The sequence below is a fragment of the Akebia trifoliata genome, chromosome 3 (assembly GCF_017979445.1).
Source record: "Akebia trifoliata isolate Shusen 1 chromosome 3, ASM1797944v1, whole genome shotgun sequence".
Taxonomy (NCBI): Eukaryota; Viridiplantae; Streptophyta; class Magnoliopsida; order Ranunculales; family Lardizabalaceae; genus Akebia; species Akebia trifoliata.
This window is the reverse complement of record NC_141377.1, coordinates 37,304,251-37,318,279: the sequence shown is the minus strand read 5'-3', so window position 1 is coordinate 37,318,279 and position 14,029 is coordinate 37,304,251.

The following is a 14,029-nucleotide window of genomic DNA, read 5'->3' as shown; positions in this document are numbered from 1 at the left end:
TGAACATTACTTTAATGACATAAAAAATAAAAATAAAAAAGAACTAAGCTTGGTTGCACAAAACAATAAATTGAAATACTCAATTTCTCATTAAAATCAAGAACTTCAACTTTATGATATACATGTCATAACATAGAAGAGTCAAGAAAATAGTGAGAACGTGCAAAAACACTTTTAAACATGAAACTCCATTGGTGATAAGTAACCCATAAGTCCCAATGAGGAGTGGAATGTTCCTTCTCTCTAAGCCCTAGCAAGAAGTCTAGCCAAGTACACTTGAGCTAGTCATTGAAAATAAGAAAAATGGAGAAGATAGATGTGGAGGAGATGGTTAAGAGAAAATTGTAGGGACTTCTAAAAGAATCATGATTTTCTAACTCCCCCCTCTAACATACTCTTCCGACTTGGCATGTGATAGAACCATAGACTTTCTTTCCTCGGGATGCATAATTGCACATTCCCACGATTTTGCTACATGCCACATGGGGAGAGTATGTTAGAGGGGGAGTCAAAATATCATTATTCTTTATAAAAATATGTTCTCTTCAAATGTTCTAAAGATGAAAAAAAAAAAATTATATAGAAAAAATAGAGAAGTCAAAAAGGAAAATTTTCAACATATGACAAAGTAGAGAGGATGACAAAAAGAAGGGTAATGTAAAAGATGGAAATAGCTAATGACTTTAGAAAGAGATGGCCAATAAGAAGAGAGGAGAAATAGGTAGGTAACATGGTGAGTTCTCATTGGAGTATTTTGAAATTGTTTGAGGGAATTTATTGACTTCCCAAGGTCATATCACTCTCACCTATGTGGGGTGTCTCTGGTAGAGAAAAAATATCTCATAGCTCAAATAATATTCTTAATGAAAGGTTGTGATACTTCCATCAAAATCCATGATAGATCCAATGGCTAAGATGAGTTTAACAAGAAAAGATGGTGGGGGCGATATGATTACCATTATGCTATATTCCACCTCCCATGTGTAACACATGCCTTCAAATATACCTAGGGTAATGATGTCTAAAAAGAGTGGGCCCATAGTCAAAAGGGTGGATCCAAGTTGGGCTAGGGAGGCCCATCTAGCACCCAGGCCCATCTTTATAGGGTGGTGGCAAGATACTAGAGGCCATCCATAAGAACAACTAGGAGAAAACTTTTGACTCAGGTCTAATTAAGGTTTATTAACCTCCATCCTTGACCCTATTGGTTGGTACATTTGGAGCGGTCTATGGGGAATCGTCTCGCCCACGACTCATACACTCCTAGTTGCTTTCAAGAGTAATCTATCTCACTTAATCTAATCGATTCCTTAACACCTACAATTATTAGAAAGTACATGTAATGACACTTTTGATAACTACAACAAAATCATTAAATTTTCATGTGCATTGAGGGTTTTATGTGATCAAAATTCGATAATTCGCTAAAAGGATATGAGAAAAAAATATATAAAATATGTGCATTATCATGGCAGGACTGTTATTTTGTATTATAAGGTCTTTTTTGTAATTTAAAATATTAACTAAGGTGATATTGGAAAAACAATTTATTTCTGTAATTTTAGAAAAAAAAATGAAACTATCATGATTTTAGGAATCGTGAGTCGTGTTTTAATGCATTTTGATGATAATGACCATGATAATAATAAATTTAATTGCATATGTGGTGATATTTTTGTCTTCAAAGTTTTGGTGTCGAATTCTTTACTCCATATACTCTCATTATGACATTAAAGATGAAAAATATTATTTTAGAAAATCTATATAATAAAATACAACGGTAGATCTCACTTCTTTGTTCATTATAAAAAGAGGGGTTTGGGATTTAATTCCCTTATGAATCTCGAGGAAAACTTTAATTTGATTGTCTTTTCTCTACTACCTTTTTACAATAATACCCCCTCTAATTTCTTCTTCCCCCCCTTTTCCAATGCCACCACTCCAACCATTATTGTTGTTTTTTCCTCTTTTACCCATATTAAACCCAAAGAGGATGGCCATCCAATAGACACATGCAAACTACAGTATTTAAATAAATAAAAATAACTTTATTTATTGTTAGTTTCAATTTATTGGATTTTCATCTTGTCTTGTCCATGATCAATGCCAAAATGATTCGGATGGAAGGTTTTATGGAAAATTATTACCTTTCAAGGGGGTACAAAAAAGCCAGGGCAGAATTTACAATGGGGGTAGCTGCCCCCTTAAGAATTTCCAATATCTATGGATTAGTGAGCTATTGTGACATATTTTAGTGATGGATAAAAAAATATGCCACTATTGCCACTACAAAAAATAAAAAATAAAAAATAATAATAATAATAAAAAAATAAAATCCATTCTGTATTGTCCTCACTAATTTTTGTTTTAACTTTTGGTTGTCTCAACACGCAAAATCCTGGCTCCACCCTTGCAAAAAGCTCCATATTAAGGCGAGCCTGCAGTTCTTTACTCTTCAGAGTTTTGAAACTTTACCCATTTGTTATGCTTATTAGCAAACAAATATTAAAAGGGGAAAAAAAAAAAAAGGAAAGAAAAAGATTTATTAGAATAGAATGAACCATAATTGAATAAAATTTATTGGATTTTTCTAACAGTCGTAGTGTGTTGGTGCACATACTCCCTCCCAGCAGAAATCATTTTTAATTGTTTGATATATATATATATAAATAAAAGAGTCTAATTTTTTTTTTTACCCCTCTTAGTAGAAAGTATTTTTTTATTTGTTTACTTCGGAAAAATAATAAATCATGTAATTCTAAAAGGTTCAAAACGTCGCAACTGTTTACAAGGAGTTGCAAATTATTCTGAGAACCACTATACATGAATACAACTATTGAAATTAAATAAAGAAACATATCAAATGTTTATACCTAGCAAATAATAAGAGTTTATTTTATTGAATTCTCATATAATAAAACCATACCATTACATCATCCAATTTTAGTCCACTAGGACAGTACTAGGCTCCTCAAGATTTGGCTCACTAGGAACAACCCTTTTGAGCCCAAAATCTACCGAGCTACATATGATCATTGTGGTCTTTAGGGAACATAAATAATGTTCTTAAAACCTTTTGCGTCGAAGCCATCCGAGACATTTGAATCCACATCGGCAGGAGGCGGATTCTTATTGCCTATTGGATTTGGGCCAGAAGGAACATCCCAATTTATCACAAAATCCAATTCACGGTCTGAATCTGCATCGAAAGGAGGCGGATTCTTATTGTCTATTGGATTTGGGCCAGTGGGAACATCCCAATTTATCCCAAAATCTAATTCACGGTTTAAATCAACATTCGACGGAGGCGGATTCTTATTGCCTATTGGATTTGGGCCAGTGGGAACATCCCAATTTATCCCAAAATCCAATTCACGGTCTGAATCCGCATCGGACGGAGGCGGATTCTTATTGCCTACTGGTTTGGGCCAGTAGGAACATCCCAGTTTATCCCATAATTAACTCTTCCAAAAGCAACTACAAGAGAAGACCCAAAGACAAGAGTGAGTATTAGCAAACTCAGCCTTGAAACCACCATTGTTTGATTTGTTTTAGGTTCTTAGAACTTTTCTTGATAGAAAAAAAACACTAAAATCCTTCATTTTTATAAGTAAGTCGGAGTATCTTTTGCATTAAGCGAGGATCATGTGAACATCATTTTTCCTTTTCAAGGTAAAAAAATATATTAAGCAATTATTTTAATTTATTATCGTAATTTATGAATACAGCACGTCCAACCAAGTAGAAAATGAAAAGTTTTAAAATTTTCAACCATTCTATATGGATTGTAGGGATGTACAACTTTCTCATTATCCGAAAACCGAATCAAAAAATTGGAACTAAATCCAGACCGAAACCCGAATGGATCGAACCGAAATATTTTGGTTTGGGTTCGATTTACACCCTAGGAAACCGGACCAAACCCAAATTGAACCAAAATGAAAACTGATTAATATAAAAAAATTCAAAATAAAAAAAGCTGAAATATTGGTACTGAAACCCGAATGGACCAAACTGAAACTGAAATATTTCGTTCAGGGTTCGATTTCCTCCCTTGGATACCAAACCGAACCTGAATTGAACCGAAATGAGAACCAAACTGATTAAAACCAAAACATTTCAAAAAATAACTGAAATATTGGTAGCGAAATCGAAACATTTCGGCCTGTATTCGGTTCCACTCTTGGAAACCAAACTGAACCTAAACCGAAATGAGACCAAATCAAAAGAAAGTTTCTTTATATATAGGATTTGTTAAATAGAAAGTAAATATTTTATGTAATAAATAATTATCAAATAGAAAAAAAAAATTCTATCTTCCTATTTTATATTTCATACAATAGGCAACAAAATAATTATTTTATTATAATAAATAATTATCAATAGAAAATTTTGTTTCTATCTTTATTTTTTATATTTTATACAATAGGCAACAACGCAATGACCATTTTTCTTTCCATCTATATGATTTGTACAATTAAAGACAAAGTGAATATTTTATTTTAATAAATAGTTATCAAATAGAAAACAAAATGTCCTATCTTTATATTTTATACTTTATATATACATTAGGCAATAGAAAAAAAATTTGTTTCTATTTTTATATTTTATACCATTCACAACAAAAATAACTAATTTATTGTAATAATATATTTTAAAACATATAAAGTAAATTATATAAGTTATTGTAAGTCTTACATATAATAATATTCTATTAAAAAAAAAATTGGGTTACCCGACTTGAAATTTCGGTTAGGTTCGATTTTGGGTCTTGCGTTTGAAACAAAACACGAACTCAAAATTTTCAGTTCGGCTTCAGCACTACCCGAATCAAACCCAAAAATTTGATTCGGTTTTACTTGAATGTACATCCCTAATGGAATAATTTTTTGCTCAGATATGTGGTGGAAATGACATCAGCAATAGAAAGAAAATTTATGCCCATAAATTTTAATTTTAAGATTTAAAATGATTTTTGTGACCATATGGATTATCACATTGTCAATCTAACACCACAACATTCTAGCTTTTATGAAAAAAAACTCATATTCAAAAAAAAAAATTAATAAATAAAAATTAAAAGAGAAAATATTTTTTGAGCTTGATAGGGAATTGAAAATGGACGGCTACCTACAGAATACCAAGACTTAAAATTAAAATTCAGTGGTGAAAAATAACTATTTTTTTTTTTTAATTTTTTTAAAGTTCATAGAATTTTGTCCTTTATGAAGTGGCATAGGAAGAATGCGATTTTGGAGACCGACGTTTTAGAAACCCCACTCCACCATTGGTCCACGTGCCACACTACTTCTCACTAATTCTCTCTCACAAACGTTGTTGTTTTGTTTCCAAAATTAGCCCACACGAATAAATGTTAAAAATAACAATAAATAGATTCCGTATCTCTCTTAGTTATAAAGTTTATCTCTATACCCCTCCACACTTACGAATATTTAAATTACCCCTAAGTATTTTAACTGATCAAATGCCCCTTATATTTCTTCTCTAAAGATTAATGACTTAAATGCCCTTATCTTTAAAGTATGAAAAAAATTCTTGATTTTCTTTTCAAAATATGTCTCGAAACACTGAATTATACGCACGTTTTCCAGACATTTATCTTGATTTTTGTCCATATTTCTCCGTATTAAGGTAATAATCATGATAAGCCTCAAAACATCATGTTGCATGTTAATTAGGCTTAATTATACATAAATAATTTCATTTACTAGATAAATCTAATTACTTGTGTTTCTTGTGTAGAAAATCAACATTTTGGAATCAAAATCTCAAGGCAAAAGCATTTGGGCCCATTTTGGAATGTCCTAATACTTTGAAATGCCCTAATATTTAACTTATGTTCTCCTCTTTTGTCCTTTGTGTAAAGAAAAGTGAAGACTACTTTTAGACTCTTTTACACACATTTTTATCATAAATAAAATTTTAATCTCTAGAGAAACTCTCTTTTCCCTTTTGGTTCTCTCATCCAAGACTCCTTTAATTTAAGGTTCTTAGTCTTTTCTCTTATATTTTTGTATTTTAATCTTCTAGTATTTTCTTTTTGGCTAAATAGTCTTGTAAAAAGTAGAAGTGAAGAATTTGTAAGTTTCTTCATGAAATGAAAAAAAGTTCTTCCATCTCTTATATTTCCTCTCTTCCGAAGACATTAGGCTAAACTCCCCTCCATTAGAGAATGGAAAAGCCTAGAGAAAGTTCTTGTGTTGGTTTTAGTTTCATACTTTTCTTTTATCTAGAATGTTCATGTAACTCACTTTAAGATTTGTTGCACATTTTATTCTTAATATATATATATTTTATACTCAGATTAGATCAAGATAAAGTATGCTTAAAATAGATAATTGATAGTAGAAAATTCACGGAATTCTACTTTATTTATGTTTCCTCATTTGATTTCATTTGCTAAACTTTTCGATCTAAGGAGCTAACACCAAACTCTTACGATTGAGTTATAAAAAGGCTAGAGACTAGGAATTGCTCATTAACATTTTCTAGGTAGATCTACCTCCAATGGTGTTTTAATTTCATAAGTTTACTTGCTTTTAACTTCATTTACTTTGGTTCATTTTCTAGCAACTTTAAATCTTCTTGATAAATTCAAAAATACAAAGAAAAATAGTTTTAATTCATTTTGGTTGAAATGAATTTTATTCTCTTAGCTTAACTCTACTCCCCATTTCTCTTGAGTTCGATCCCCTTATTTGCCCTACAAATAAGGTAAAAGTAAGATTAATATTAACTCTGTTGGGAAAAACAACGATAGTCACATTAGAATTTTGAAAAATCATTTTTCAACGATAGTGAAATAAAAGATTACCCTACTCTTCAACTAGATTCTATTTACTCAACTTTAATAACATGATCCAATGCCATAGGGATAAATTATAAGATTTTTTAAAATAGAAATGTAGATATTTTAAGAATTTAAAAAAGGGTCGTGAACCGTAGACACATGAAAAGTGAACTCATATGTTCACACACAACCCCAACCGCGTATGTGCGAGATTCAACGATTCGAATAAAAGAAGTATCCCGAGAATATGTTATGGATCTCTAAGATAAATCTTAGCAGTTGGATCCTGCACATACACGGTTGGGTTTGTGCGTGAACATATGAGTTCACCTTCATGAGTCTTTGGATCCCAACACTTTAAAAACATTAAAAAGATTTTTTCTTATCATTGGAATTGAATTTGAAATTTAAGAGATGTTTTTTCACTATTGATTTTGATTAAAATTTAAGAGTTGCATGAATCAACCAAAAAAAAATATTTTTTTATTTTATGTGTGTACGATTTGGTTTGAGCATGGATTTTCGATTTTTAGTGTCATTTTTCCAATGCGACAATCCATGTAGTTCAAACAATTAAAATCTTACTAAATTAAACTATTTTCCAATAGTTTAAAAGAGTAGAACTTAGGTAAAGGGCGTGTCATCAATTTCAAAACACAAAGAAGCAACTCAAATAGTCACCAAATTGTGGAGGTGTATGTTAAAAATCACTCAAAAATTGAACCGGTCCTTTCACAGACCTGACCGGGTCATCGATCCAACCGTTTGAACAAGTTGGACCGAGCAGGTCAATTGGTTATAATAAATCAAGATTTATTTTTAAAATTATACAGATAAGCCATTCAATACAGGATTACATGTGTGTTTGTACATGCCACCTTCTAGCATATATAATCATATTGGCTAGAAGATGAGTAAAGAAAGGTAAACATGCTTATAAAGAAACTTGAATGCTAGTAAATCCCTAAAGAGATCTTTGAGGTTGATTACTTTGCTAATCCTTAGAAAGGAATATTTTTTGTTCCTACATGGAACAAATCTTGAGAAACCCACTATGGAAGGGTTGCTCCTCTAGGTCCTAATCAAGACTCGTATTTGAGAATTCAAAAAAGAATCTTATTTATCAAGTTTAAATATTAATATTCATTTATCTTAATTTTCATAGTTGTATGAAGCTATGTCAAAAACTCTCCTAGTCAACTCAAAAGTCAGCTGACTTGACCTAGAGATTGGTCATTCCAGATGACTCAGAAAGCAACTCCGCTGAACAAACTCATCAAATTGACTAGGAATTCTCATCTGGTATGGTAAGAATGCAGCCAAGTCTCGTTAATTAAAATGATAAAAAATTTGGGGATGTGCAAATTTAAATCAAAGCTCGAATCACCCCCCATGGGTTGTTAAAGAAATGCATGCAAACATATTATAATGCAAGAGATACATTGTATCATCATAAAAGGAAGATAGTGATGGGAAATATATATGTAGATATATCAATTAGGATATTCTACAATAAAAAGTATCAATAAATTAGAATAATTATATTATGTTAGTTTTCTTATCTTGATTGATGTAATCTCTATAAATATCCTATTGGGATATATGTAATTATTCGTCCAATAATTCTCAATAAAATTCATATTACTTTAGAGGCCACCCTCAAGGATTTACCCTAGAAATCACGGTGGATGGGGGAGGGGATTGCATGTGTTCCAAGGATTAGTTAGGTGCTCTAAGAGGCCTAGATACTTCGATTTCAAACAAATAAAAATAATAAAAAATCAAACTTATTAACACATGTTTAGCATGTTTAGAAGAAGGCTTTGGGATATTACACACCTAGAGGAGGGGATATATATATACCACACTCCTACCCCTGGAGTTTTGGATGATATATTTCATGCTTTAGGCCATCCAACTGATAGGATTTTTTTTTTTTTTTTTTGAGTCGTGCTAGGGACACAGGAATTACTGTGATTCTCACAATTCTGACGTGGACATGGATACATAACTGTAGATGGTTTTTACTCGTGTGTCAGAATTGTGAGAATCACAGTAAATGCTTTGTGTCATTTCAGCATTTTCCCACGAGTAAAAACCATCTACGGTTATGTATGCATGTCCACATCAGAATTGTGAGAATCGCAGTAAATGCTTTGTGTCATTTCAGCAGTTTCCTTTCATTTTTCTTTGGTTATTGATGAAATTTTTATATAGAATTTGTTAGACATAGTATCAAAGCTTTTGGATTGTTTCCTACAGAATTATCATGGTCTAAAGCCAGGTTACAAGTTGAAAAATTAAATTAATTATCATATTAGGGAAAGATTAGTTTGATTGATTCAACTATAAAAACATGTTTGATTATTGTTAAAGTTTTCTATGTTTGGAATATAACCGATTTTGCACCAAATTTTTTTTTTATTTCTATGTTTTTGCCCCAAGATCAGGAAGTTGTATGAAATCATGTCAGTTTTGGGATGGCCCCAGTTATTAGTAAGGGTACCCACGAACTTATTTCTATGATTTTAACACCCCAATATATTTCAGCACCCGTTTTTTTTTTCAATATAAGCCAAAAAAACATGCCAAAATGTCAAGATGCCTCCTGCAATGTCAATATAGGTGGGGAGCTTTAATCACGGTCAAACTTAAGTTTTCAATAGTTCATGGGCGCCCTTATTAATACAGTGGGCACCCTTAACCACAGCCTCTTGGGAAGAGTTGTGGTAATTTGACTTAAGCACGTGGTACACTAAATTGACACCCCTGACATTACAAGCTCAGAAATCATTGATCTGCACTTTTCAGGATACAAAACTACACCTTTTTATAAGGAACCATAGTTCTGTATCTCGAGGAAAGTAGATCTACAGATCCCGAATCTGTTACGTTAAGGGTGTCAATTGAGTATGCTACGTGGTTAAGTCCGATTATCACAATTCTTTAGGGGAAAGAACTATATGCTTTAATAAGAACTTATAAAAAAAATATTCATCTAAACCCATTTAATAAGAATTTTTTTTATTAAATTTTCATATATATACTATGAACTGTAGAATTGCATCAAATTAAAAGAGATTAAGCTATGATCTTATTCGACTATTGTAGCAGACCCGTATGAATGGCGTCTGAAGTGACCATAATTTTAAACCCGATTTGTAAAAAACTGATTTTGGTGCACCGCAACTGAAGATTCTGGAGGATGACCTTCATGATTCGGACCACTCGGCACAAGCCTTTTACGCCCGAAGCTAATAGAATGCAAGGGTTTCGGTTCGAACTCCAAATTAAAGGGCTTTGAATCTGAATTCACAGGAGACTCTTCACGATTTGGAGTACTTGGAACAACCCTTTTAAGCCCAAAATTGAGAGAATTGAAGGCCTTTGATTCCGAATCAACAACAACATTATGCTCCTCAGGATTTGGACCAGATCGAACAAGCCTATCGATCTTATAATTTACTAGAGAACCATAAGCAACAACAAGAGAAGACTTATTATTAGGAAACCTAATCTTGTTGAAACCTCCATTGTTCTTGCAATTTTTTCTTGATAAAACAACACCAACATCCCTTGTTTTATAAGCAAGTCTGAGTATCGATTGCATTGAATTTAGTATCTGTTAATATTCCTTTACTGCATGCAGAATAAAATATATTTATTATATTTCCAATTTCTTGGATTCTTACTCGAAGATCCTACCATCATATTTAGAAAGAAATTATGTTATTTACACATTTGCAAGAAATGAAATCTAGGGAGATTTTTTTTTTTTTTTTTTTGATAACTGGTTATACCAGTAGACAGCTGACCGCACCTGTATCCGAGCATTGCCCAGTCCATAGACCATGGTCTTGTCCAAAGACTAGTCCCAAGTAAGTGAGGGTGCACCCTCGGGGGTGGCCCTAAGGAGCTAATGCTCATATTGAGTATCGAACTCACTACCTACGGGCATTAACCGCTTATCGGTCTGAAATTTCCATTGAGCCTACTCCTTGGGTTAAATGTAGGGAGATTTCATTTATTTATTTCGAATAATGTTGAAGTGACCTCAGGCTGGAATCTCATATCGCACTTCTTGACGTGAACGTATATGGAAACCATAGATGCTTTTCATTGAGATACAAGTGAAAAAGCATCTATGGTTCCTATCCACTTTCACGTCAAAAGTGCGATATGAGGTTCAAGCTTGAGGTCACTCTAGCATGACTCATTTAGTTTTTATGGCGGAAAGGAAAAAAAAATGATGAGGGATCCAAGCTGATTGAAAAGAAATTGCTTACATCAAATGATTGGAAATCATCAATCAAGTTGAGTTTGGATTGTAATATTGTGATCAATGTTTCAAGCCTTCTTCATTTGAGTTGGGTGGGTACCACCTTTTCATTTGAGAAACTATAACAATAACTCATCAATAAAAAAAAATAAAAAAACTATAACAAAGAGAAAATAGATTGAGATGATTTGGGTACATTTAATTTTAACTAAAATCCAAATGATCCAAAATCCAAATTTAGTGGGTTTAGACACTTGGAATAGATCGGAATAAAATATGGGTCAAATATGATTTGATGTAGGGGTGTCAATAGGTCGGGTCAAGTTCAGTTCCTGAGAAAATTAGAACCATAACCAATATATTTATTTTGTTCCCGTTTTAAAATAAGTGGAACCAAATCGGAGCCGCCAAAAATAACAGGTACCCGTTAGTTCATGTTCTCAAGAATCCAATGGGAAAATTAATTGCCAAAAAAAAAAAAAAAATCTTTCTAAAAATTAACATATTTTCTACAAAGTATCAAGTTAATAATAATTTATTCCACTAAAAATATGATTTAATGACTTTTAAAATAAAAAATTAATTTATCTTCTTTATAAGTAATAAATTTAAGAAGAAATGACCCTTTTTAAACTTGAATATTTAGTTTATATGAAAATTTGAAAAAATTTATATAATATATGTTAATTTTAAAATATAGAAAAACCTTAAATTATATATAATGGAAAAATAAATCGACTCCAAGTACCGTAGCTACCCATTAGATACAACCTAATCATTTCGGTTCCTATCGGTTCGATTCTATATTAGACCTAGCTCTAATTGATTCCAATAAAAAGGGCATCGGACCAGAGTTTTTGGTTTTGGTTCCGGGTAAATGGGTACCCGTTGACACCCCTAGTTTGATGTCCCTTGATCCGAGTTGGATACAAATCAATCCTTATATCTACCTAGATATATTGGTTGGAAATTATATTTTTTAGGTTTTCAAAATATCATTTTCTACTACTTTAATATAACATGAATTGTTATAGAATAAAAAGATTGTAATGACAAAATGGAATAGTATAGCATTAGTAAAGAAGTATAGCAAACAAAATGTTGAACGGGTTGGAATTAATTGACCTAGCCCGAATCAATCAATTTGGTCAGATTGGATCTGGATTATGAGAAAGCAAAATGATTTGGATATGATTTTATTTAGTAGGATCTGAGTCAGGTTTGGATCTAGATAAAGAAATCCAGGTCTGAATATGGATACACCCAAATCCAACTTAGGTCCAACCCATTTTAAACCCTAATTATAACATATGCTAGATAGGGGTGTCAATGGATAGTCGAATATTCGAATCAGATTCGAATTTGAATTCAAAAATTTGGAAATCGGATTCGAATTCGAATAGTTTTATATATTCGAACCTTTATCGGATACGAATTTGGATACTAACATTTAGAATCCAATAATATCCGATTCAAAATAATATATAATATATATTATTTGATTTGATTTATTTATTATATACATAATATAATATATAATAGGTTTTTTAAATAATAAAAAATAAATTGGATAAGGAAAAATTATGTTTTTTTTTTTTTAAATATAAAAATTACTCAAATTCTAATAAGATATTATCCAATATCCGATAGGATAATCGGATAGAGTTTTAGAACATCCATCGGATTCAAATTTGAAGTTGGATATCAAATAAAAATTTTGGATTCGGATATTGCTGTATCCGAACCAATAAGCATTCGTTGACAGCCCTAAAGCTAGATGAAACACAAAATTGAGAATCACCACAATAGATTTGTAATGATTTAGCATAAATTACAATTTGGTTGCCTAATCCTTGGCTATCTATCGAGTGTAAATATTCATTTGTTATCTACTATAGATCAAAGGATTGTTTCTATTTTGTACTCATATATAATGTTAGGTGGATGATGTAATTAATATTCAAATCTAAATAGATCTACTGAAATGTATAATGGTGTGGTGATAATATCAAAAGAACGTAAATCTAAATAGCGAAACTGAATATGAACGTACTTTAAATTATAAAAGACGTGGATACTTAGGTGTCGTTTGTTAACGGTTCTCAATAGTTTTTTTACGTTGTTTTGCGTTTCAATGCAAATGGTTAATGTGATTATTGTTTGATAAAAATAAAATAAAATCAAAATCTGCTTTTGACCCACGGTTTTGACGAGCGGTATATTTGAGTTTTTCCAATTCGTATTTGAGGGAGAAGCAAACTCCAGAAAATGGCTCACGTGAAAAGTCTCTTTTACCCTTCAACAAATACTCTATTTCTAAGTAATTTTCCATGAATTAAAACATCTCAACCGAAGAACAAACAGAATCTTACCATCAAAGTGCTAACAGAACCTTTCCGTTGAACACACGATCGAACTGCAGTATTCTGATCCAACTTCAAGTCCAATAGAACTTCAACTCCTACCGAACAGGTATGGGGCTATTTTTCGATTTTATTATTATCTTTAATGAGTTTTACGTCTCATCAACCATTGAATATAAATAAAATTATATATATATATATATATATATATATATATATATATATATATATATGTGGATCAGGTTCAAGGGACATATGAGAAAACATATGTAAAAACAATGTAGGATTAATAAATTTTCAAAATGTGGGTTAGAAGTTTCGGATTGAGCTGATGTTTTGTGAGGATGATCTCTATGATGGGAAGATCATCTGGAAAAAAAATCAGTCAAATTTGAAACTTCTAACCCCATTAAAAGTGACTTAGAATGTGGACCGTCGATTTTTTGCCAATTTTTGTCAATAATTTGTAAATCACTTTTGATGGATTTATAAATTTCTGATTGAGCTGATTTTTTGTAAGGATGATCTTCTCATCATAGTGACCATCCTTGCAAAAAATCAGCTCAATCCAAAACC